We start from the raw sequence: 25,088 nt of genomic DNA on the forward strand, positions 1-25,088 counted from the left end.
TTTTTTATTTATAATATATATGTGTCGATGTTATGGTTGCTGGTGTTATTTCTGCCTGCTGCTATGACAGTATTTTCTTCTTTAAGCTATTTCAGATACGACTGCTGCATCCCAGTTCCCGGAAAATGATTGTTTTTAGAAGAAGCTGTGTTTCAGATGAGCAAGGTTCAGAGATGGCATTCTCATGTCTTCTGTTCTTGTATGAAGAGCACAAGATCAGTAAGACAGTCAGTAACATGTCCAGTAATATAGGTCACTGTAGGTAAGTGAACACGATTTTAAACTTAAATCCACGAGAGTTCCTTCTGCACGAGCTGTGTTTTGAATTCTTGAATTTTTCAAAAGACAAACATCCAAAGCTAGCAAACTGTGTCAGCAGTTATTTGGTTCTTTCTCAGTGAGTCCACAAAATGTGAATTTTAATGAATTTTGCCAGGATTCAGGATTTATTATGACAGCTTCTGTACAGCTTTAGACTTGGTAGCATTTATTACCTACAGTGAAGTTATACTTAATAATGATATGAATTTCCTCATCATTTTTTTTTCTTCTACATCTGGAAGAAGATCTGGCAATAGTATAATCACAGGCTAATCCTTTGATCTTTTACTACCTTATATTTCATCTTCTACAAAACGCCGTTTACAAAGTAGTCCAAGCACCTTGAGCTCCTGGAGGGAGAGCGCATCTATATTACCGTGGTGTTGCTATTAGAAATCAGACTCTAATTTTTGCTTATTGCTCTTGCAATGCTATTTTCATTCCCAATGTAGGATGGGAACTGCACTTGTAGAGAGTATCTACTCTTAGCCTATGTAGGAGGGACACCAGATGGATATGACAAATAAATGGAGGAAGCGCAAGGTACCAGTAGCATGATTATGATTCGTGTAGTAAGTGGCAGTCACAGCACACCCACTGTCTAGCTATTGTTGAGTGTTTTGTAGTCATTATAGCACAGCAGGTAAACATTAATGGGAAAAGATTACATACTGTGAGACAGAGCATTAGCCTGTGTAAATCATCAGAGCTCAGCTGAAGTCAATGGAGCTGTGAGGTTTTGGACCAGCTAAGGATATGGACTTACACGCTTCCTTTCCAGAAGAAAAGTAAAAATTTTGAGTCTCCTCCACCATATACTTCAGACTGTTCTGTCTATACACCTAGTTCTTCAGGTGTACATATATCCATACTTAGTGTAGGGGGGTTATTATTATTTTGGAGAACAGAGTGCAATACACATTATGGGCCTGGGGGAAAGGTCTGTGTCTGCAACTATCAGCAATTCCTGTAATTACACCCACTGTCAATACCAGCTTTTGGAATTCCCCTTTCATACAATCTACTTTTGTCCTCCTTCATCAGCAAAGCTGAGTGTGACATCCTCTAACAAGGCTGGTAGAATGGTTATGTGACTCAATTATTAACTCAAATGCAACTCGCATACTCCAGCAAATAGAATTTCTTCTGACAGGCTGCTTGTCATATTATGGCCTTATTTGATTAACTCACCCCTTTGGAGGTGTTCATGATCTCATTATATCTTTAATGATAAAATTCCCTTCTGCTATGTGCTATTTTATATTACGTTAAAAGGGATTCATCCATTTTTCGCTTGTCACTTGCATAATTGGATAAATATTTAACAGGGGCAAGTTGATTAAATTTCTGCTAAAATTATACTCACTACCAAAATATATTCTGAACACCTTAAAAGTTGGTCTGTTGGCCATCAGTGGAGCAGATGGTAAACCCAATGAGACCTTCCATCTTGAAGGTTACATGAAGTCCTTTTTAACGCTGCAGAGCTCCAAAAATGAATAACAACAAAGGATTCTACTCCAGTCGAAAAATATGGTTTTAGTAGATTACTCTGAAAAGAGTTTAAATTAGAAGATGGGAGCCATGACTGAGGTGACACGTTACAGAATTGATCAAATGTGAGAGGTACTGCATCTTCTGCTTAAAATGTGAATTACTCTGGGTCAGCATTCTGAATCCGCTGCTGAATCACAAAGGCCAGGAACAGATTTTTAAGCTCCCTGAAAGGGATATAAGGTATTGTCCTGGTTTCAGCAGGGATAGGGTTAATTCTCCACAGGACACAGGTATTAATATAACAGTCCCATATGGCCGGTGTGAAAATCTAATGGAGAGTGGAAGCTAACTGTAGACTACTGTGGCCTGAATGAAGTCACGCCACCGCTGGGTGCTGCCGTGCTGGACATGCTAGAACTGCAGCATGAACTGGAGTTGAAGGCAGCCAAGTGGTATGCCACGATTGATATAGCAAATGCATTCTTCTCAATCCCTTTGGCAGCAGAGTGCAGGCCACAGTTTGCTTTCACTTGGAGGGGCGTCCAATACACCTGTAATCGACTGCCCCAGGGGTGGAAACACAGCCCCACCATTTGCCATGGACTGATCCAGACTGCACTGGAACAGGGTGAAGCTCCAGAACATCTGCAGTACATTGACGACATCATTGTATGGGGAAACACAGCAGAAGAAGTTTTTGAGAAAGGGGGTAAAATAGTCCGAATCCTTCTGAAAGCTGGTTTTGCTATAAAGCGAAGTAAGGTCAAGGGACCTGCGCAGGAGATCCAGTTTTTAGGAATAAAATGGCAAGATGGACGCCATCAGATCCCAATGGATGTGATCAATAAAATAGCAGCTATACCAACTAGTAAAAAGGAAACACAAGCTTTCTTAGGCATTGTGGGTTTTTGGAGAATGCATATCCCAGATTACAGTCAAATTGCAAGCCCTCTGTATCAAGTAACCTGGAAGAAGAACAATTTTAAATGGGGTCCTGAGCAACGACAAGCTTTTGAACAAATCAAACAGGAAATAGTCCATGCAGTGGCCCTGGGGCCAGTCCGGGCAGGACAAGATGTTAAAAATGTGCTCTACACCACAGCCAGGGAGAACGGCCCTACCTGGAGCCTCTGGCAGAAAGCACCAGAGGAGACTCGAGGTCGACCCCTAGCATTTTGGAGTCGGGGATACAGAGGATCCGAAGCCCGCTACACTCCAACAGAAAAAGAGATATTGGCAGCATATGAAGGGGTTCGAGCTGCTTCGGAAGTAGTTGGTACAGAAGCACAGGTCCTCTTAGCACCTCGACTGCCGGTGCTGGGCTGGATGTTCAAAGAAAGGGTCCCCACCACACATCATGCAACTGATGCTACATGGAGTAAGTGGATTGCACTGATCACGCAGTGAACTTGAATGGGAAACCCCAGTCACCCAGGAATTCTGGAAGTGATCGTGGACTGGCCAGAAGGCAAGGATTTCGGAATGTCACCAGAGGAGGAGGTGACGCGTGTGGAAGAGGACCCACCATACAATAAACTGCCAGAAAATGAGAAGAAATATGCTCTGTTCACTGATGGGTCCTGCCGGACTGTGGGAAAGCATCGAAGGTGGAAGGCTGCTGTGTGGAGTCCTACACGACAGGTTGCAGAAGCCAGTGAAGGACAAGGTGAATCAAGCCGGTTTGCAGAGGTGAAAGCCATTCAGCTGGCTTTGGACATTGCTGAGCGAGAAAAATGGCCAGTACTTTATCTCTACACTGACTCATGGATGGTGGCAAATGCTCTCTGGGGGTGGTTACAGCAGTGGAAGCAGGGCAACTGGCAGCGCAGAGGCAAACCCATCTGGGCTGCTGACCTATGGCAAGATATTGCTGCCCGGATAGAGAATCTGGTTGTGAAAGTACGCCACGTAGATGCCCATGTACCGAAGAATCGGGCCACGGAGGAACATCAGAACAACCAGCAGGTGGATCGGGCCGCTAGGATTGAAGTGGCTCAGGTGGATCTGGACTGGCAACGTAAGGGTGAACTATTCATAGCTCGGTGGGCCCATGACATCGCGGGCGACCAAGGAAGAGATGCGACATATAGATGGGCTCGTGACTGAGGGGTGGACTTGACCATGGACACTATTGCACAGGTCATCCATGAATGTGAGACATGCGCTGCAATCAAACAAGCCAAGCGGTTAAAGCCTCTTTGGTATGGAGGACGATGGCTGAAATACAAATATGGGGAGGCCTGGCAGATTGATGATATCACACTGCCACAAACCCGTCAAGGCAAGCGCTATGTGCTCACAATGGTGGAAGCAACCACCGGATGGCTGGAAACATACCCTGTGCCCCATGCCACTGCCCGGAACACTATCCTGGGCCTTGAAAAGCAAGTCCTGTGGCGACACGGTACCCCAGAGAGAACTGAGTCGGACAACGGGACTCATTTCCGAAACAGCCTCATAGACACCTGGGCCAAAGAGCATGGTATCGAGTGGGTGTATCACATCCCCTATCATGCACCAGCCTCTGGGAAGATAGAACGATACAGTGGATTGTTAAAAACTACACTGAGAGCAATGGGGGGTGGGACTTTAAAACATTGGGATGCACATTTAGCAAAGGCTACCTGGCTAGTTAACACCAGGGGATCTACGAATTGAGCTGGCCCTGCCCAATCAAAACTTCCATGTACCGTAGAAGGGGATAAAGTCCCCGTAGTGCACATGAAGAATATGCTAGGGAAGACAGTCTGGGTTAGTCCTGCCTCAGGCAAAGGCAAACCCATCCATGGGATTGCATTTGCCCAAGGACCTGGGTGCACTTGGTGGGTGATGAGGAAGGATGGGGAGGTCCGATGTGTACCTCATGGGGACCTGATTTTGGGCGAGAATAGCCAATGAATCAAATTGTGCGTTGTTGATTGCTAAGTAACACTGTCACTGTATGTCCTCGTTGCTATAATTGCTATCAGCTGCACTACAGTAAGAATCACCCAAATTAAGGACAGATGGACTGAAAAATTGAGTAAGGCACAGGGGTGATGGGATCAGAACTGACCTCAGCAGCTGGCGCCCAGGAACTTCCTCAAGATCTACACCTTCAGCCCACGGACTGCCACACCAGGTGCACCAGTCACAAGCTCCGAAAAATACAGCATGCAACAGACCAGCACCACACAGCATCTCACCTGCCCTGAGAGACTGTTCTAACAGACGGAGCCCAAAGCCATGGATTAAAAGAACTCAACGGACACTTTGGAGGGATGGCCCATAAACTAAGGGCATTATATCTGCATGAATATATATGTGTGTGTATATATATATACATATATATGACAGAGGAAAGTGGTGGCAACTCATTGGAACCTGTAAGATCTGGGCATGGCAAAAATAGTATGGAATAAGGGGTGGATAATGTCCTGGTTCCGGCGGGGATAGGGTTAATTTTTCCTGGTATTCCATGCCATGTGAGCCATGCCCACCCTGAGCTGCCGGGGGAGGGGGCAGGAAGTCATCGCTTGGAGCGGGCTGGGGCGTCCCGGGTCCGGTTGGTGAGCGGCGGTTCCGTAATCATGTCTGTATATTCCTCTATCCGTGTTATTGTTGTTGTTTGCCTGTTCCCTTTGCTGTTCTGTTAAACTGCCTTTGTCTCAACCCAAGAGTTTTGCCTTTTTCTTCTGATTCTTCCCGTATTGGGAAGGCCCGAGTGAGCGGCACGTGGTTCTTTGTTGCCGTCCGAGGCTAAACCACGACAGTTATGTTAGCAAATACAAACTGTATATATTCCTCAGATCCACAGGCCTCATTCTCCCATGAAGATGTTTGGATGTCCAAATATTTTGCTTTATACATACCCATGGAACATAGGACTCCGTATGTTGTCAAAACTGGCTTCACAATTTGCAGTCAAAGTAATTTACTGGCTCAGAATATTGACATCAAACGCAAGTACAAACAGGCAGTTAATGCCTGAAAACATGGGTGAAATCGTGGATTTATGGGAATTTCAAAACTAGTCTTTTTTTTTTTTTCTCATTGCGTCAGTTTCCCTATCTATAAAATAATATGAAGTTAACAGCCATAGATAAAATATTTATTTTATTTACTTTTAGATCTTAATATAAAAATCACTGGAGAAGGGCATATTAAACAATTCTGTTTGAATGCATTACATTAAAATAATGGCTGACATTTTGTATTTTGACAAAATAGGGTTAAGTATGCATTTATCAAAACAGAAACCTCTAATCTGATTATCTCTACTTTTATCTGATTGCCTATTTTCCAGGAGGGTGACATGAAATTCCGGTCATACGATTTTAACAACCGTAAATCTATGAAACCCTAGGCTCCTAGATAATAAGATAATCAGCATCTCAATAGGTTTTCTGGTCCATTCCTTTGCCCCAGAAAAAAATATCAGCTAAGACAGTACCTTTCAGATAGATGTTTCTAAAGCCTGTTGTTAAAATCCTCCCATGCTGGAGATTTCACAGCTTCCCCAGACAAACCGAACCTATGTTTCCTTATCCTTGCCGTGAGATTTGGTCTGATGTCTTCATTATATATATGTGCTCAAATAATTTCACGTGTTATTTTAAATCTTTTCAAATTCAATGTATTTTATGAAGTTGGGAATTGGAAAGAGATGGATAGGTTTGGGGCGGGGAGGGGGGGAAGAAGAATGAGAAAACCTGTATGAGTGATATTTTAATCTGTTAAAGGAAGTGTAAAATTTTCCAAAGCTCGTACGATCAAATTAGTCATGGCTTTCACCTATTTAAAGGCACCAAACCTCCTCACGTTGTGTAGGTTTTCCAAATGAGTCTCTGGAGGCACGTGTTTCTCTCCCTTAGCTATAAACAGACAGCTGAGACTGAAGGTGACGTTAGATGACCAAATTATACGCCTGAAGTTGCATGGACCCACCGCCCCTTTCTGACCTTCAGTAAAACTGTTCATTCATCTAAAGGTACAGTTTTCAGCCTGCGTCCTGCTGGACTCAGAAGTTTTGATTGTCAAAGAGTATTCCCAGATTCTGGAGTATGAACTTTTAAGTTGTATGTTTTTAAAAGTGGTTTTTTTTCTTTTTTTTTTTTTTTTTGGTGTGTGGCTGTGTCAAGTCCCAGAAGGGGACCTGAAGTTCTCAAGGGCCAGAAACCAATCTCAGTTGGCAAGGTGCATACAGCCACTCAGTTTTGGACAGTAAGAACCATTATAAGTGTGAACATGCCTGATCCTTGCCTATTGGCCTCACTGTCAAAGAGCAGCTACAGAAACATTTAGTTCACTAGGACAGACATAGCCTATAGTCCATTGCCTAATTCCAAAAGTTCCAGGAAAGGCCACAGAGGAAGGTCACGTTTGGACATTTAAAATAGTAATCTATGTAAATTAAATTTCTCCAGGGATTTCCACCGCAGTCTGAAAACTTTTAGCGGGTTCATCAGTTGGAAAAAATAGAAAGAAAAAAAGCAACAAACAAATTATATCCCAGTTCATTATTCTACTCTTTCTATCATTCCACCAGGCCGATTAAAACCCTTGCCATACGATTCAGATGGGCAATCACAGAACATCATTCTGGGCAATAAGCACTGAATAATTTTACTGGGAACCTGCCAAAGGCTGAAAATCATGGAATGAAAAATGAATGATGAATAAATGAATAAACAAATCTGTTTGCAGAAATTAGGGTTGATTGCTATATGATTTGGTGCCTCACAAATGGGGATAAATTAATCGTGAGATTTGTTCCGTAATAGAATGATTTGGCCTTTATAGCACTTGATTGAGTGCCTGTTGAATTTGGCTGAAGGATTCTCAGCTACTTCAGTGGACTTTGAATTAGACCCAGACAACATTATTCACTGTCATGTCGTCCTATGCCCTTGGAAAGAAAGTTGTCATTATTTTCACTGCACAAGTGGGGAAACTGCGGTACAAACAGAGAATGGTCGTGGTCATAGAAAAGGTCACTGGTACGGCTCACTGACACAAGACACAGATGGGAAATGAGAAGACAACAGTCATGCCCATAAGGTTTTATTGCTATACACACAGAAGTAATAATAACCTATAATAGTCTGGGATTGATTCATTTGCTATTGGGTGTGAATAGTAGGGTTTTGAGGACAGAAAGTGAACTTTGGATTACCTATAATATCCCATCAAAGTTATTAGTTTTTCTTCAAGAGCATTTTTTTCTTCCCAGAAATTAATTTTTGACCTGCAGTATGAGAAAAAAAGTCATCTGCCACCTGAAGTCCTGGGTAATCCTTTCCCAGACCCTCATTTGAAACCAGTAGGTGACAGTTGTACTATTTCACCCAAATTCATCTGTCCTTTTAACCTGCGGGGGCCAAATAGGAAGCAAAATAGCTTTCGCTCTTAACAGATCAAACCAAAGAAAAACAGTGGTGAGAAATGGATTGTGTGCTGCGCTCACTCACTCATTTGAGGGAGGGGAGATTTATTGACTGCAGGAGTCAATAAAATTGCAGCGCAATCTGAGTTTTCATTCTGAGTCCTGAAGTAACTCTCTGAACTTTGGCAGGAACTTGCTGCAGACAAGTTAGATTCCAAAGTGTTTGCTAGTTTAAACGACGGCTAAGTCAAAGCAGACATGAAGGGAGTAAGGGGCGTAAAGCATCCCACCCCCTCATTCAGCCTCATGCTAGCGAAGAGGGAATACGACTGGGCAGCTGGTGCTGTGAGCATCCTCCTGTGAGCACGCGAGTGAAGGTGATGGGAAGGGTCTGGGGGACCTAGCTCAGCCCCTAATTTTCCACTGTTCAACTCCAAAGAAATCATGGTCAGCCCAGGACTGGCCCTAAAACCATATGGAAATTTTTAATTTGTGTTTTATAATTTCGATATGAAGGTCAGAATGGTAATACGTGACCACAAACAAGATGGCGTCAATGGCTCATGAGTTTCATTCTCAAAATGGGTGTAATGGACACCGTCATCAAGTAATCTAAAATTACAAAGCCAGAAACAAATGTTTGTATTAAGTTAGGTGTTATCATGTATAACAAATGGAAGTAGCAAACACGATACCCATATTTAACAAAGGGAAAACAAATTATCCACTAGACTTCAGTTTCACCAATTTGATCACAACAGCACACCCTACTTCAAGAGACTCCAAGTAATGAAACATTCAAATGACGGAAATAGAGGAGGTATGGAATAAAAATGTTTTCCACAGAGAAACTACATAGCCTTTGCAAATAAAATGAGCATTTTTTGTTAAAAAAATTGGTCAATCCAGTAGAGATAAATGTTAATAAAATGATTGTTGCCACATAAGATATTTGCTGTTAAGGAGCAGAAAATGGGGATTCCTTCAAGAGCTTTAAAGAGGTAAGAAACTGTATTAAAAGAGGTGATATAAGGCTAGAAATAGCTTACTTGCAGAGGATGGGTTCACACATTATTATTTCTTAAACAGTAATCTTGGTATGAAGTATAGGAGATTGCTTATGAAATTTGCTGATGGCATGAAGGAGGAAGGCATCATCAGTGCAGAGTGAAAATTAGATGACACATTGGAAGAAATGGATAATGTAGTGGACAAGGGTAAAGATGGTTAAATTTCTTACAACAATATGGAAGCTCATGAGCTGAGGGAGTAATAGCAAGAATTTAATGGATAAACTGCTAGGTCATCACTTAGTAACATCTTAAGGGAAGAAATATCAGGATATTCTCGTTAATCATAGGAGGGGGGTTTTCAACAGCATGCAGACATGGGAAAAGCAGCTGTGATTGCTCAAGGAGGTATTTTCAGTAGAGATAAGGATTCATTAACTTCTCCACACAAAATTGTGATGAGAAGTCATCTGAAATTGTATAGATAGTTTTGACATGCAGGTTTAGAAAAAAAAAAGTAATAAAACTGGAACAAGTTTAGTGATGAACCTTTAGAGAAGGGTGATTGAATAATTCGTAAATGAGGAGGCTGACACTATGTCTATGCTGTATTTGCAGGCAGCTCTGAGGACATGTTATGCCTAGCTCCGAAACAACCATAAGCTGTGTGCTCACAGATAATGAGGCAGCAACTCTAAGATTATTCATGCTGCAGCAAGTCACAGCGTTTTAGCAGAGATTTGATGCTTCACTAATATAATTCAACAACTTGGAGTGTCAGCAGAGAGGCCTAGCATCTCCCTAAAGGGAGGACAAAGGGATGCTTGGACAATAAAATCCTATGAGAAGAGGTTGCATTGTTTAGCCAAGAGGAGGCACAACTACTCAAACCATTTAGGTTATTGTGGATAAGAAGGATAAAGCATGCTGTTTAAACCAAGGAACAACTCTGGCAGCAAGTCAAGCGTGTCCAATGAACATAATATAAAAGGGCTGCTTGGATATTCGTTCTTGAATGTCAACAGTCTTTTCTGGTCCTGTGTTCATTTTAAGCTTGTTTTTTCTCTATGCTATGGGTACCTACCACAAGATATAATAAGTTGTCTTAGTAGTAAATGACCTTAGCAGTAGATGTGTTTTGGAAAATGTTATGTTTCTGTTATTTTTGTCACTTATGCAAACTTGGCTGCTCCTGCTGCTTTGGCAGCCCTCGCTGCATTTTCTTTCTTCCCTGACTTCACTGTGACAGCTCTGCTGTCACTCTTGCTAGTGTTGCTGCCACCACCAACATGCTTTTGGTGGCCACAAAGATGCTCCGAGGGCTGGAGCACCTCTCCTATGAAGACAGGCTCCTATGAAGACATCCTGGACAAGAAAAGGCTCCGGGGAGATTTTCTAGAGGCTTTCCAGTACCTAAAGGGGGCCTACAGGAAAGGTGGGGAGGGACTCTTTATCAGGGAGTGTAGTGAAAGGACGAGGGGTAGTGGTTTTAAATTGAAACAGGGTAGATTTAGATTAGGTACCAGAAGAAAATCTTTACTGTGAGGATGGTGACACACTGGAATGGGTTGTCCAGAGACGTTGTGGATGCCCCACCCCTGGAGGTGTTCAAGGCCAGGCTGGATGGGGCTTTGAGCAACCTGGTCTAGTGGGAGGTGTCCCTGCCCAGGGCAGGGGGTTGGAACTAGATGATTTTTATGGTCCCTTCCAACCCAAACCATTCTATGATTCTCTGCTGAGGTAGGACACAAATGGAAACTAGAGGACTTTTAGAGTGCAGAAGATCCAAGTGGGCGGTTCCCCAGGGGTACATGCAAAGCTTGATTCATCTGCTTAATCACAGGCATCAAGTGGTATTTGGGCTGTGTCCAGAAGGACACAGCTGTTCTACAGGCTATGTGTCACCTCTATCTGTCCTGTATGGATGTCTCACACACCCAAGCCCATCTCAAATGGTGTCAAAGGCCTATGGAGGTAACTGAGTCACTTAATTCTTCAATGGCCCTGATAGCCATTACAGTATCATTTTGCCTCTGCTTACATTTAACCTGGATTCAATGTTCATAGCTGTTCTGAAGGGAAAAATCATCATGTTACATGCAGAATGGTACAGAGATAGAGGGGCCTTCTTGAAAAATTAGGGTTTGTTTTAAAGGATAAGTGTACTTGAGAGCAGGTGGGAGGCAGAAGAGAGCCCCACCAATGGATTTAGTAGTAGGACTGAAAAGGCCAAAAGGATCTGAATAAAAGAATAGGTCAAAGGCTTCAAACTTGTAAGCCTAAGGTTAAATATGACAGCATTTTATGTTCTCTGAGTATCAAACCTCCTATTAGGCTGCTAGTGCTAGGAAGCAAAATTTTTGACAACTGAGCTGTGCAGGACTGTAATTAAAGTTTTACCACGGAATCATCTTAGTATGGTGTTACCATAATTTATCATCTGACAGCTGTGAAAGTAGTTCATCTTAGATGTTTAAATTCATGCCGCAATCGGTCCTTTTCGCTTAAGCTTTCAGGAAATACTCACGTTAAGTGTTATTCAATGGATTTGACATAATCTTTAAAAATTTATTATTTAGAATTAAGAAAATGATAAAAGAAAGGCCGATATTCTCTCTATATTGGTGCAGATTTTCAGTCAATGCAACTATATCAGCTTAGACCTGGCCTACATTCCTATCTTTCCAAGACTATACAATCTAATTATAAGCAAGACAAATAGAAAAAAAAATAAAAAATCAAACAATAGAAAGAACAGCAGATGAGAATAAAAAGTATTCAGTGGTGCAGCTGCTTAGATTTGTTATCTTCACGCCTTAGAGATTCCATTAGGTTTCCAACACAGACTGCCTGGCTGCTTTTTTGTAGTCTACTAGTGCACTAAATATCCATAGACATAAAAAGTACAAAAAAAGTCTTCTAAGCCAGAGGGAATAGAACTGTAAATGTGTAAAACTCTGCATCTGTGTATATATGTCACATCAGTTAAAAAGGAAAGTATAGTTCCTTGATTGCCTATACAAGCTCCATTTACTAAACAGCAAAAGTACCAGACATACATTTTTCAGGGAGCATTACATTGGCCAAAGGTCGCAAAAACAATTTCAGAGGCAGCCTGCCCACATTAGTTTCTTGAGGTCTTGATTACAAATTTATAAGAGACATACCCTAGACATTGAGAGATGGTCTCAAAGATTACTGTCCTTCCCGCCATCTGCACACTCCACTGGGAACATGAGAAACCCTGTCCATCAACCAAAATAAACAGCTCTTCTCATGAACAGGCCCAAAGAATGCCCTATAAATCATACCTGTCAAAAACGCTAGTAGCATTGCAGAAGACAGAAATCAATCCAAAACTCATTAGTTCGCCTGACAAGTGCTTAATCTTATATTGTCTAATGCCGACCTGAACAACTCAGATAGAATAGAACCATGCAAAGCAGTGGCTGGATTTTCCATTATAGAAACTTTTGCAGTGATTATAGCTTAATCTTTCTCTCAAATCTTCTTCCTTTTAATTCTCCGTTTCTCTATACCACCTGCCGAAAGATATTGACTCCAACAGAGTTTTCTTACTTCTGAAGGGATAGATACATCATGATTGCATTATTTGATAGCGTGCAAGACTGTACATCTACATTTTGCAAATGTCGTCGGCTAAGTAGGATAAAGTATGGATTGGATTATATACTGTATTGTTTGAAGAGGTTGCCAAGCAGAATGGTTATACTGCTAACTTCTTATTAGATTTGTACTAAATCTTTTAATCTGCCAGCATGGAATAAAGTGTGAAATAATTCCAAAGTCATGTGGGATAGCAAGAAAACACAAGTACAGAAAGTAAACGTTGTAAGTCAAGATCTTCTTCATCCACACATTTGGGAACAAGACATGTAACAGTTCCACGTGGAACTCATATTTTGTGAATTCCTAAAAATATTGGAGGAATGTGTAGTTTGCACAAACATGTACAAAACGCGTTATGAGCTCCAGTGGTGAGTGTCTGACATACTGGTTAGCACCATCATATCAGGTGGCCCTTTGGATCTATGGACATCAAAAAAGAAGCAGAAATTCAAATCTGAACTAAGGAATGCATACAGCCATTCATAAGCAAAGCTAACAGCACTGCACAGTAACTTCCATATAAATCCAGGGAAGAGCCAACTTGTAAGGAACATGCTCCAGTCAGGCCACAAGATGCAAAGCTGGCTGGCCTTGGTGTAATCACTCTGGACTTTGAATGTCAGAGCATGTGTTGTGGGAGGAAGAATTAGCCCTGTCTTTTATTGTGTTCTTGTAAGTGTTGCGTATAAAACTATAATCGCAATCTGGAGTTAGAGCAAGGATGAAATAAATTACTACTTTTTTTTTTTTTTTTTTCCCCACACACATTAAAGGGTCAGTTCAATTTTTGAAGAAAGAGAACTCCTTGTCAGTGTTATGCATCCTTGCACAAGGTACCTTCCCTGCATATCATGGATTTTGCTGGAGTCAGGCATTAGATCCAAATCTGGAATTGGAGGTCCCAACTAATCTTTTCTGTTCTTTCAGTCTAAGCAGTCCCAGATATGTGCAAAGAAACTAGCTGTTATGAAGACTGATTACCTAAGATCTTTTTTTAGGATGGCAGGAAGATAGGCATGAAGTTTTCTAGAAAAGAATATGGTTTGAGAACTGAAGTGTGGGAATACTGGGTGCGGAATGGAAGCAAAAAAAATAAGGGAGATCTGGGTAGATTTAGGAGTTATTGAGGGGAAACCAGCTGAAAGGAGGTGAAGACATAAGAGGAGACTGGTGCTAGCGCTGGACCAGAAAGGGGTGAGAAAGCATATTCAATGTTGACTTCACAGAGATTGTATCAAATAGCTAAGGACATCCATCAGAATCTGACAGCAGATGCTCAGAATAATTTACAGCCTGTGCTAGTTTAGGAACAACAAGCTCTGTAAATGTATACCCTGTCTGCTTTTTACGTAGCAAAAGGAAGAGAGAAAAACAGAACAACACAACGGGATTATAAAATGCTATAGCAGTGGGAGGTTAGGAAACGGAAATAGTGGGTGGTTTCCGTGATAGGCCCAGGAGAGCATGAAAACCTGGCTTGATGATGTAGCTTCTGGATCAATGGGTGATTTTTAGTTCAGTATGATTCCCCTTCTCACACGGCTTATTTTAAGGGGAGGTGGGGGCAGCGAGGGGGAAAGGAAATGGCACTTCCAATTTAATAGTGTCTATAATAACCCTTACAGACTTTATAGGTCTGTACGCTCACTTCTTTGCTCCCATCTCTATCCCTAAGTCATCTTTTTCCCCGTATTCTTCAGCTTTCATTTAGGATCTGCTTTCCCCAGGGGATCTGACCACTGGTGCCCCTAATTTTCTGAGTTATTATTTCCCCAGGCTCCTGTCCACCACCAGCTCACAACTCCCATCAGTCAGTATGGCAATCAGCCTTCACCATCTGCCCCTGGTTTTTATCATCATCATCATCCCCTTCTCCTTCCCCTTGTACTGTATCAGCCTCTTGCTCATGATGGTTCACCCCCTTCCTCTACATCTCACCCTTCAGAAAATGGATACTATAGCAAAACTGCTACAAATCTCTGTGTCTGTAGGCTTTTAGCAAAACAGAAGTGTTTTGGTTTTAATGCCTTGCCATTCCAGGTAAGAGTTTGTATGGGTTCCTTCCTCTCATTTATACCCTTCCTAAGATCCCTTGCAGCCCGATCTTTCTTCCCTCCATGCAATCATCACCCACCTTAACTCTGTCCCTTTTAACGGGGTGGTTTGCCATGGGTTTGGGGGTATTATGAACTCCCATTTACCCAGAAGGGAGCAGGGAGGGCAAAGACATGTAAACGGACAATTATGTTATAGTTGGCATCCTCTGAGGAATTCCTGATAACACAATGCTAATTTTCCTTCAGCTGTATTGTCTTAAATAACAAACTTTCACTGCATCTTTGGGGAGAATCTCCCACTTAAGGATGGATTAAAAGTTCATGTGGGCACTGATGACTGAACTAGGCGTTTCTAGAGTAGGTAGGAAATTTGGTCTCAACTTGCTTGCTTTTTTTGCAATATATAATTTTAATAGCAACAACAGCAAAAATAAAAATAGTAGAACCTCCATCCTTGGAGATATTCAGAACTCAACCGGACAAGGTCCTGTGCAACCTGATTTAATTAAGCCTGCATTTAGCATCAGGCTAGATTAGATAACATCCAGAGATCCCTTCTGACCTTAATTATTCTGTGAATTCATGATTAGTAGCTGTTAATAGCAACGGCCCTGAAAATGAAGATCTGAAAGATGCACAGGGAATAAGATGATTATTTACTATACTTTTTTGTGGGTCTTGAACTTAAAATAAATTATTTACCCATATGTATGCATGATGTTCTTTAAATCAGGGGATAATTTCTTTTCCCAAGGGGGAGAAGGAACCATAATTTTATTTAAAGCACATTCTCGAATGACACAGAAATCAATGGGATTTGAAAATGGGCCTAATGTTCGGCATGTTACATATTTTCTGGAGTTGTAGCCTATGGTGGGGAAGCTATATTAATAACAGAAAAAGGCAGTTCCTAGGTATTAGAAAGAGATTACATCTCTCAGTACTTCACCTTGGAAAGTCTTTTACCATTCCTCAGAAAACAAGACCATCATAATGAATAGTCTTCCCTTGGTGACCCTTGAAATCTTATTAGTAAATGGGATCTTTCCTTCCCCAAGGGCTTGATTGACTAACAGCAACGGAGCGATTCCTGCAAGGTTCACAGGGAGGGAGCTGAACTCTTGTGTCGCTACTTGTGTTGTGGGAAATATGGGGGGAAAAAAAGTGCCTGCCGGTTTATGTCCCGTGTTTCACTTTATGCTCCTCCGTTTCCAACCAGAATCAAGAGAGGCTTCTCTAACAATGGAAAGAATTTAAGCATCCTGCTTTGTAATTGAAAGAGAAAATTCACATCTACTATCATTAAGCAATAATTATTTTGTTTTTCTAGGGAGGATTCAGTAAGATAAACACTTCACAGATAAATAAAGTTCCAGGCTTCAGGCCAAGATATTTATTGACTTAGATGGTACTTATCTCTTAGTTCACTCCCATGTAAAAAATATAATGATAGTAATTATGTTAAAAAACAGATCACTTTTTAAATTATTTAAACGTGCTCTTCCAGAATTTAACAGGATGATAATTGCTCCAGCAGCTTTTATGACCTGTGGGGAAAAAAATTAGCCACAGGGAAAAAAAAGATTCCAAGCTGCTCTTTGTATTTTATTCTTAATTATTTAATTATTTTTAGTATGGCTTTTTCATTTCAAATACACCTGGCATTTGGGGAAATAGACTGAATTCTTAGGACAGGAAAAATTCAAACACCATGAAAATGACTGTTACTTTAAAAGCCCCAAAAGAGACATATCAGAGAACTGTCAGATTGAGTACCTAGATAAAACTTAGACATAACTAATACTGGTAGCTCAGAATCTCAGTTATCTCAGACAAATTCAGACACCTGTTTGTTTTTTTTTTCTCATTCCAAAATAGAAAGAAAAATCACAGTATAAAAATTCCCATAATACTTTGATGTATAATTAAGACATTTTCTGTTCTGTTTTTTGTGTAGCCATATTGTCATTAATAAAGTAAACCTTGTAAAAAAGATCATGTTACTCTTTGAGCTTGCCTTCTCAAATTCAACACTCAAATGTCCTGGTAAGCATGAAACAAAATGATTTGCTTTTATTTTTATATTTCTGCTGGAAAATAAAAAGCAATACATATGGGCATTTATAGACAGGGAAGAGATCAGAGAATCAAGCTGATAGACAGAAATTTGCTCAAAGGGACCACAAAGCCTGTAAACTACCCGCTTCCCAGGAAAACTTTCACATCTCTCCCTCAGTTTTATGAATTCCACCTGTGCTTTTATTAAACATGTTCTAAAAGGAGTTTAATCAGATTATCTCAGGTTGAAGTAAATACTCAGCCTGAACTAAATTGTTTCAATTTGCTGAACATTATGAATAAATAAATAAATAAAAATGCTGATCCTCAGTGATGTTTGCTGTTCCGATTTGATTTCATTTCTGACCTGAAAAAATCAATTACTTCCACAGTCAAGTTTTACCCCCCCTTCTCCTCTAACTTCATACTTAGGTTAATGGACTGTTGAGTCAGAAGGGACCACTGTGTTAATGTAATCTGACCGCCTGTGTAGCACAGACCATGGGATTTCCTTGCACTAGTTCCTGCTTGTGCTAAAATATTTCTTTATTAAAAATAATAAAACAAAAACTAATATAAAAATCACCTAGTCTTAATTAAATTTTATCTGTCATTGTAAAATTCTCATCACTACTCCAAGGAATTAATTCCAGCCAGGCGTACCCTGAATGCAAGTAGGTGTGTGAGAATTTTAAAATATACGAACATTTACTAATCAAAATAAATTGGTTTTGTGTTGAGGGTTTCATTATTTTTTTTTGGTTTGGGGTATTTTGTTTTGTTTAGTTTTGTTTTTTTTCTCTTCTGCGGTGAACACAGGTTCCTTTAGACTGCTCTCAAGGAATATTATCCTACTTTGACAACTAAACCCACAGTGCAAAAAATAGTACCTCTCCCCAAATTCCCTCCTGAGTCTGACAATTTTAAACCTTTAGCTATTATTTTTCCTATTCTATTTAGGTAGCAAATTTAAAGAATAGGTCTGCACAGTAAGATGCTGTTTCGGAGATAACTAAAACTGGAAGCACTGTAGCTGTCAGTTTATACATTATTTACAGCAAATTTAGCCCAGATATGGGTCTGTAGTGATGTAACTACACTGCTTCCAGGACAGAGAGTATCTCTGCATGGCATTATGCTATACTACATAAAAGTATTGTCTCATTTAGAGACAGCCCTGGCATCTCTGCATGGGGTGCTGTTGTACCAGGTAGGTTGCTCTATGCTGAGCTCTTCAGGGCAAGAACTGTCTTTTCATTATATGCATGTATGTGTAACTGCCTTTCCCTGGGGCCTCTAGGTATTGCTGTGCTAGAAATAAATTATAATAATGAATAAGTGACCTGGACGCATACAGTCCCGGAATCTCTGATGTATGCAAATAGCATTCAGTGCAAAGGGCTAACACTAAATTCAGGCGATAAAGTTAACTTATAGGTCTATCCTGTCCATTTTAAATTTTATGTGAGCTTGTTATGCAGAACATTTTGCCCCACCGGGGGCGGGGGCGAAAGAAATGTGAAATGATAGCATCCACCTGTTTACTATCAGCAAGGGCACAAGAAAATTCCTGAATGCTCCTAGTAAGCCGTGATGGAAGAATAGTCTGACTGTAAACGCCACTGACAGAAACCGAGCAAATTATTCCGTTCCAAATAGTCGGCCATATATATTTGTAAACTATCGGCTCGTGAATTTTACAGCATGCACAGCTCGGAGACATTGGCCTGTAACTATGCAACTGCTGAGCATATGTAAGGGCTGGGATAAATAGCCAGCTGCGGCTGAGCACAGCCTGAGGTGGACTTTTGTGTTACTGTAGGGCTGCAGTTGTAGCAGGGAATGTGCGGATACCATGTACGTTAGCTGGTCAAAGTCCTGTAAGCGTGGTCCTTCTCCTTCTTCTTGGTCTTGACACTGGGTTGAAATACTCACCCCTTCAAAGCAGAGATTACAGTGACAGCACTAGTGATTTGGTGTTTGGAAGAGATAACTGAATTTTGCGTAGTTACTAGGAGTGGTGAATGACTTTCACTTGATTTTATAAATTACAACCCAGTAGTTTCTGTTGTCTGTATGGATGTTGGAAGTCTTGTGATATTTTTACAAGATCCATGAGTTTCTACTGTGTGTTGGCCTACTCTTTACTTGTTTCTTTCAAAAAAAAAAAAATCCCATTAAGGCAAAATCTCCCATTTTTCAGGAGAGCTGAACAAGAACAAAGGGAGAAGCAATAGTGATCTGCATGAACCACGCATTCACCTGATACGTGTCTGCTAAATGTCTCCTTGGCAGTCTTCCCACAAATAATTTCTCGTTATTTTGGTTTTGTGGTTTTTTTACAGACCCATATGTACGTCAAACCATTAAGAGATATTAGTCCTTGTTCAGTAAACACTTCATCAGGGTCAGCCCTTCATCCACTAGTGAATATTGAGAAAGCATCTTTTCTTCATGCTTTTTTGGGCAAGAAGCATTTTAATATTGATATTAATGTAAGTGGTAAATCATTCTAGGCTTTGTACTTTGCATTTCACATCAAGGATCCCACTGTGATGTGAGTAATTATTGTGGTAAAAACCCTCTGTACACCAGAGAGCTCCCTACATGGGTTTACAAAAAGTGCAGAAGGAAGAAAAAGCTAACAAAGATGAAATAAAATAAAAGTCACCTCCTCTGACACATTGGAGCCCTTTGCTGCTCAGGAATCACTGACCAGCACGTTTTGGCGGGCATAAAGTTTGCAATCTCAAGAAGCACAGAAAGGAGTTGTCTCTGAAATAGCAATATCAACTCCAGAATGATTCATCTAGCTTGAGTGACAGGAACTAAAGTTTGCCGATGACACCAAGCCGTGTGGCACGGTTGACACGCTGGAGGGAAGGGATGCCATCCTGAGGGACCTGGACAGGCTTGAAAGGTGGGCCTGTGTGAACCTCTTGAAGTTCAACCAGGCCAAGTGCAAGGTCCTGCATCTGGGTCATGGGAATCCCAGGCACAAATACAGGTTGGGCGGAGAATGGCTTGAGAGCAGCGCTGAGGAGAAGGACTTGGGGATGCTGGTGGATGAGACGCTCAACATGAGTAGGCAATGTGCACTAGCAGCCCAGAGAGCCAACAGCATCCTGGGCTGTATCAAAAGAAGCGTCGCCAGCAGGTCGAGGGAGGTGATTCTGCCCCCTCTACTCCGCTCTGGTGAGACCCCACCTGGAGTACTGCGTCCAGCTCTAGAGTCCTCAGCACAAGAAGGACATGGACCTGTTGGAACGGGTCCAGCGGAGGGCCACAAAGATGTTCAGAGGGCTGGAGCACCTCTGCTATGAGGACAGGCTGAGAGAGTTGGGGTTGTTCAGCCTGGAGAAAAGAAGGCTCCAAGGAGACCTCATAGCAACCTTCCAGTACCTGAAGGGAGCCTACAGGAAGGATGTGTAGGGACTCTTTATCAGGGAGTGTAATGACAGGACATGGGGCAACAGCTTCAAACTGAAAGATGGTAGATTTAGATTGGATATCAGGAAGAAATTCTTTACTGTAAGGATGGTGAGACACTGGAAGAGGTTGCCCAGAGAAGCTGTGGCTGCCCCATCCCTGGAGGTGTTCAAAACTAGGCTGGATGGGGCTTTGAGCAGCCTGGTCTAGTGGGAAGTGTCCGTTCCCACGGCAGGGGGGTTGGAATGAGATGATCTTTAAGGTCCCTTCCAACCTGAACCATTCTGTGATTCTATGATTCTATGAAATAACCTAGCTATGTTTCAGCTGAATAAAAAAGATTATTACGAAAAATATTGTTATTATTGTGCTTTGAATTTTTACTTCAAGTTTAATTATAATAATAAACACTTGAGGGAAGCTAGTCTGAAGAAATTTAATCTAGTAGATAAATTTCTATAAAGGCTGAACATGCACTGAAATACAGGGGGCGTGTTAAGCACTTTTAATTTCTTTTGAATTCATTGGTCAGACATGCAATCCATATCTGTGGCAGAAGGATGGTGTTACAGTGTAGGAGATACTATTTATACTACTTTCCGGATAATTGCCAGTCCTCTGAGTTAAAATTCAGAATTTTGGCTTCAAATATCAGAGACATTTAAAAATCTATGCCTTACTAATTAACTAGGCAGAGGGAGATTCCTAATTTCTCAGCATTAAGATTTTGGAGCTAGAAAAATAAATCTGTTCTTCTAATAAATTATAAAGTAATTTTTGATTAATTGAATAGCTTCAAAATATTGGTATCTCTTTTCTCAGTCTGTTATGCTTGCTTTAGATTGCACACGTGAGTATTCATATGCATATATATAGATGTATTTTACAGGAAATGCAAAGGGTTAAAGCCAACTTGAAATCCTGGCTGATGCTAGAAATTACTTTAATAATAAATTCTGATGAAACATTCATCTTATAGTGGCGATTAAAGCTCCTCAGTAGCTGAAATAGGAATCAGAGCTTTTTAAAACAATTCAGCCCTGGCTCTTTGCATTATTATCTGAAAATATATTATTCTTCACTCCACAAAGTGTCTGCTCTTTCTGTGCTGCAGAAGCTTGTTCTGTAGCCTGCAAATGTGGTATTTGTGCTCTTTTACAAGAGAAGCTGCTCTAAAGCAGATACCATGGGAATCACTAAAGGGAAAGAGATAAGCCCAGTTCCTCTGTCACTATGAGAGTGGACTTCACTACCTTCTGGTGAGACCCAGCATGATTCAGGGCGACCTCATTTTCCATTATAAGAAAAGTGTAAGGGATTCCTGTGGTGAGAATATGAAGAATAACTTGCATCTGAAGGATTAAGGGGGTACCAAGCAAGAATGTAGGGTGCTATAAGGGAAGTGCTAATTCCTGCATCTCCTTAGCAAAGCATCCTCTTTTCTCTCTGGCAGCTATGACTTTATGCTAGAGCTCATCAAGAACTTTAATACTGTCTGACACCAAAAATTCCTTGTATTTTTTTTTAATAAAGTATTCGGGGTGTTTGAAGTCTTTCTATAGGTATTATGGTGACGAAAACACAACAGAACCCTAACCAGAAACCTTTGAAATGAGAAAGAAAGCAAATCAGCAGTTCTAGCGGACACCCAAGATTAATCAGCTTCAGTGCCTCGTGGGCACAGTTTAGGAGTCAGCAAGCAGAGCAGGGTGGTGGCAGATGAGGGAGAGGTGTGATGAGGGAGGGAGAGATCCTGATACGCACATTATCTCAGCTAGTCTAGCATGAAGTTTCCTTGAGTCAGCAACCAGCCACCAGGGATTTACTCAATCCCAGGCAGCTCCTGAAAACTCAGTGGGGTTGTGTATGATGAGCCTTATCCACCTATGTAGAGACTGAGATGGGGATGCATTTTTTTTGGCCAGTGCCGTGCAACAACAGGACCGATCTACTTCTTTTCCACCTGCAGTACTGTGAGGTTATGTCTGTGCTCTAAATTAATTGAAACAAGGAACAACATACATGGAAATCTCTTTTAAATAGGGAGCTTATATGCTACTTGCGGTTTGTGGTGTCTCTTGTATTTTGAACACTTCTTCTCTTCCAAAACACCCCAGTCCACCGTGCCACGATAAAGTCAAATCTGTCCTGTGTGGGTGGCATATGTCCAGCCCTGACTGCAGATGTTCTTGCTACTTGGCTATAGGTGGGGAAAAGAGGTGCGTTTCTGTATGTCAACCCTCCATGAAGCCCCCACAGCAAGGGTAGGAGATCCCAGAGCAAGAGAGTGGCTGGGACATTCACTGGTAAGGAAGGAGATGGGAACCATAAGGGACGTGACGCGGGATCCACCTAACTGACTCAAGTGCTCAGTCCTGAATCGTGACTGTGGCACAGGAAAACAAGGATGATTATAGATACCATTTTAAACTCTGGAAAATAATATGCTAAGACCAGGAATCAGTCCTTATTACCACCTAGTTTCTTGCTGTAAAGATACTGCAGCTGAAGACGAGACAATACAGCGAATGAACAGTGGGCACTTAGCTAACAGCAAAATAATTGTGATCAGCGCGATAAGTACTTATGAAATTACTCCTCCTCTCCCACCCCTTTCAAAGATAAAGACCTCATGATAAGAAGGCAGCTAGGAAAACTGAATTTATTTTGCTGGCTAGAAATACCTGTAATTTATTCCTGAAAAGTACAGAGATCATGCTGATTTTATAGCAGAGAGTGAGGAGGGAAGAAACACCGCTAAGATACCTGCATATTTCCTATGTCCTCCTACAGTTTTCCTGCAGGGGCTGAAATCACAGCCTTGGTGTACAAGGAGCTGTTTGAACAATGACTTGAGCCAGATTCTCACTTCCCATGGGAAAGTCAAGGGCTTTTCTCTTTTCAAGTATCTTTATTAATTTCACTCTTCTCTTCCTTATTAATACTTCTTCTGGTTTACACAGAACAATAACCCTAGTGCATTCTCTGTTAGCATCCTGCACACCCTCCATGCCTTCATCTTCACTGATCTTTCTTCTGAGAAGACCTTCCTGGACTGATCCATGGATTCTGCATCAAACAATCAGTCAGAGAAAAGATGTGAGTGGGAAGAGGGGGGAGATTTTGTTTCAAGAGCTTTTGCTGTTAATAGTATGTGGACAAAACAATTGATCATGACCAATAATCCCTACTTACACTGAATAATGCAGTTTTCTGTAGAGCCCTTGGCACTAATTCTGACGAACAGCTTTTCCTACCTGTAGCAATGAGTCTGAGCTGGTCCTTCCTAGCAAAAATAGTGCAGGGCTCAGCTTCTAACACAGGTACGATGCTCACAGTGTCTGGGCTTCCCTGTTTGGGGTTTGCTCAAATACCTCTCCGCCGCGTCCTTAGTATAGGTGAATGGAAGGGTTTTTCTTGTTTTGTTTTTCTTTAAAAAGAAATTTGATATGTGGATCAAACCTTCAAAAGAGACAAAATGGCATCTTTAAAGCTTTTTTTTTCAGGTTCTTATTTCTTGTCCAAGAATCCTTGCTCTGCCCTGGCAACAGAGTTCCTGGGGAGGGGAGAATAGGAGAAAACCATAGAGTCCTAGAATGGTTTGGGTTGGAAAGGACCTTTCAAGGCCATCTACTCCAACCCCTTGCCATGAGCAGGGACATCTTCAACTAGATCAGGTTGCTCAGAGCCCCATCCAACCTGGGCTTGCGTGTTTCCAGGGATGGGGCATCTACTACCTCCTCTGGGCAACCTGGGCCAGTGTCTCACCACCCTCAGACTAAAAAATTTCTTCTTTAAATCTAGTCTAAATCTACCTCTTTTAGCACAAAACCATTACCCCTTCTTCTAAGGCAACAGACCCTGCTAAATGTTTGTCCCCATCTTTCCTGTAGGCATCCTTTAAGTGCTGGAAGGCCACAATAAGGTCTCCCTGAAGCCTTCTCTCCTCCAGGCGGAAAAAAACCCAACTCTCTCAGCCTGTTCATGCAGAAAAGGTGTTCCAGCCCTCTCATAATTTTTGTGGCCCTCAGGTTGCTCCCTACTGTGGATGCACAGACATTCACTTCATATTTGCTAAAAAGGCCTTTCATCAAACAGAGAAGGGGGAGCCTCACATCTAAGGGAGACTGCAGGAAGCATCAGTAAAATACGGTATTCGGCAACCAAAATAGAGAGATCAGCACACTACCTGTCAATAACGGAGAGTGGGAATCGCTGTCCCCGGCAGGATACACCGCGCAGGAGAGGCGAGGGATGGTTTCGGGCAATACTGAGCCCACCCTCCAGCCCAGAGGCCTGCTGTAAGGCAGTCTGGGGAGAAAAGTTATCGGAGCAGCTGCGATGTCTCTTGCAGCACGCATCACCTTGGAAATTTCCACTCGAAAACGCGTGGGGCCAGCAGGTGGCACTGCGAAGTAGCCCAAGGCGTGGGAGCGGCGCGTCGCAGGCAGCCCGGCCGCATCCGCCGCCTTCTCTCGCAGGGATGAAGCTGCTCACAAACCTCTGACTTTTTTATTATTATTCTCTCCCCCCTGCTCCTCCCCACCACCCCCCCCCCAACCCCCCCGCCACACACACGCACGCACCCCGAGATGAAAAATGCAGTGATCAGCTCGGGTGGAAATAAAAAGCAAAAATGCCTGAAAATTGGGTTATTCCCCTCTTTGAGACAATGGTTGTGCAGTGATAGGGCGATTTCTCTAACCACCCCCCCGCTAAACT

The 25,088-nt window shown here is 41.8% G+C and overlaps 1 long non-coding RNA gene across 1 annotated transcript in view; it reads right to left on the bottom strand.

Annotated features, from left to right (window-relative positions):
- The window catches only part of LOC134508608 (uncharacterized), a 36,348-nt gene extending 11,618 nt beyond the window's left edge, over positions 1 to 24,730 (bottom strand). Inside the window, exon 1 of the long non-coding RNA XR_010069103.1 lies at positions 24,556 to 24,730. This is a non-coding gene — a long non-coding RNA (uncharacterized LOC134508608). The remainder of the gene's footprint in view (positions 1 to 24,555) is intronic.
- Positions 24,731 to 25,088: the final 358 nt, after the last annotated feature.

This window comes from Chroicocephalus ridibundus, chromosome Z, assembly GCF_963924245.1.
Source record: "Chroicocephalus ridibundus chromosome Z, bChrRid1.1, whole genome shotgun sequence".
NCBI classification, from domain to species: Eukaryota; Metazoa; Chordata; class Aves; order Charadriiformes; family Laridae; genus Chroicocephalus; species Chroicocephalus ridibundus.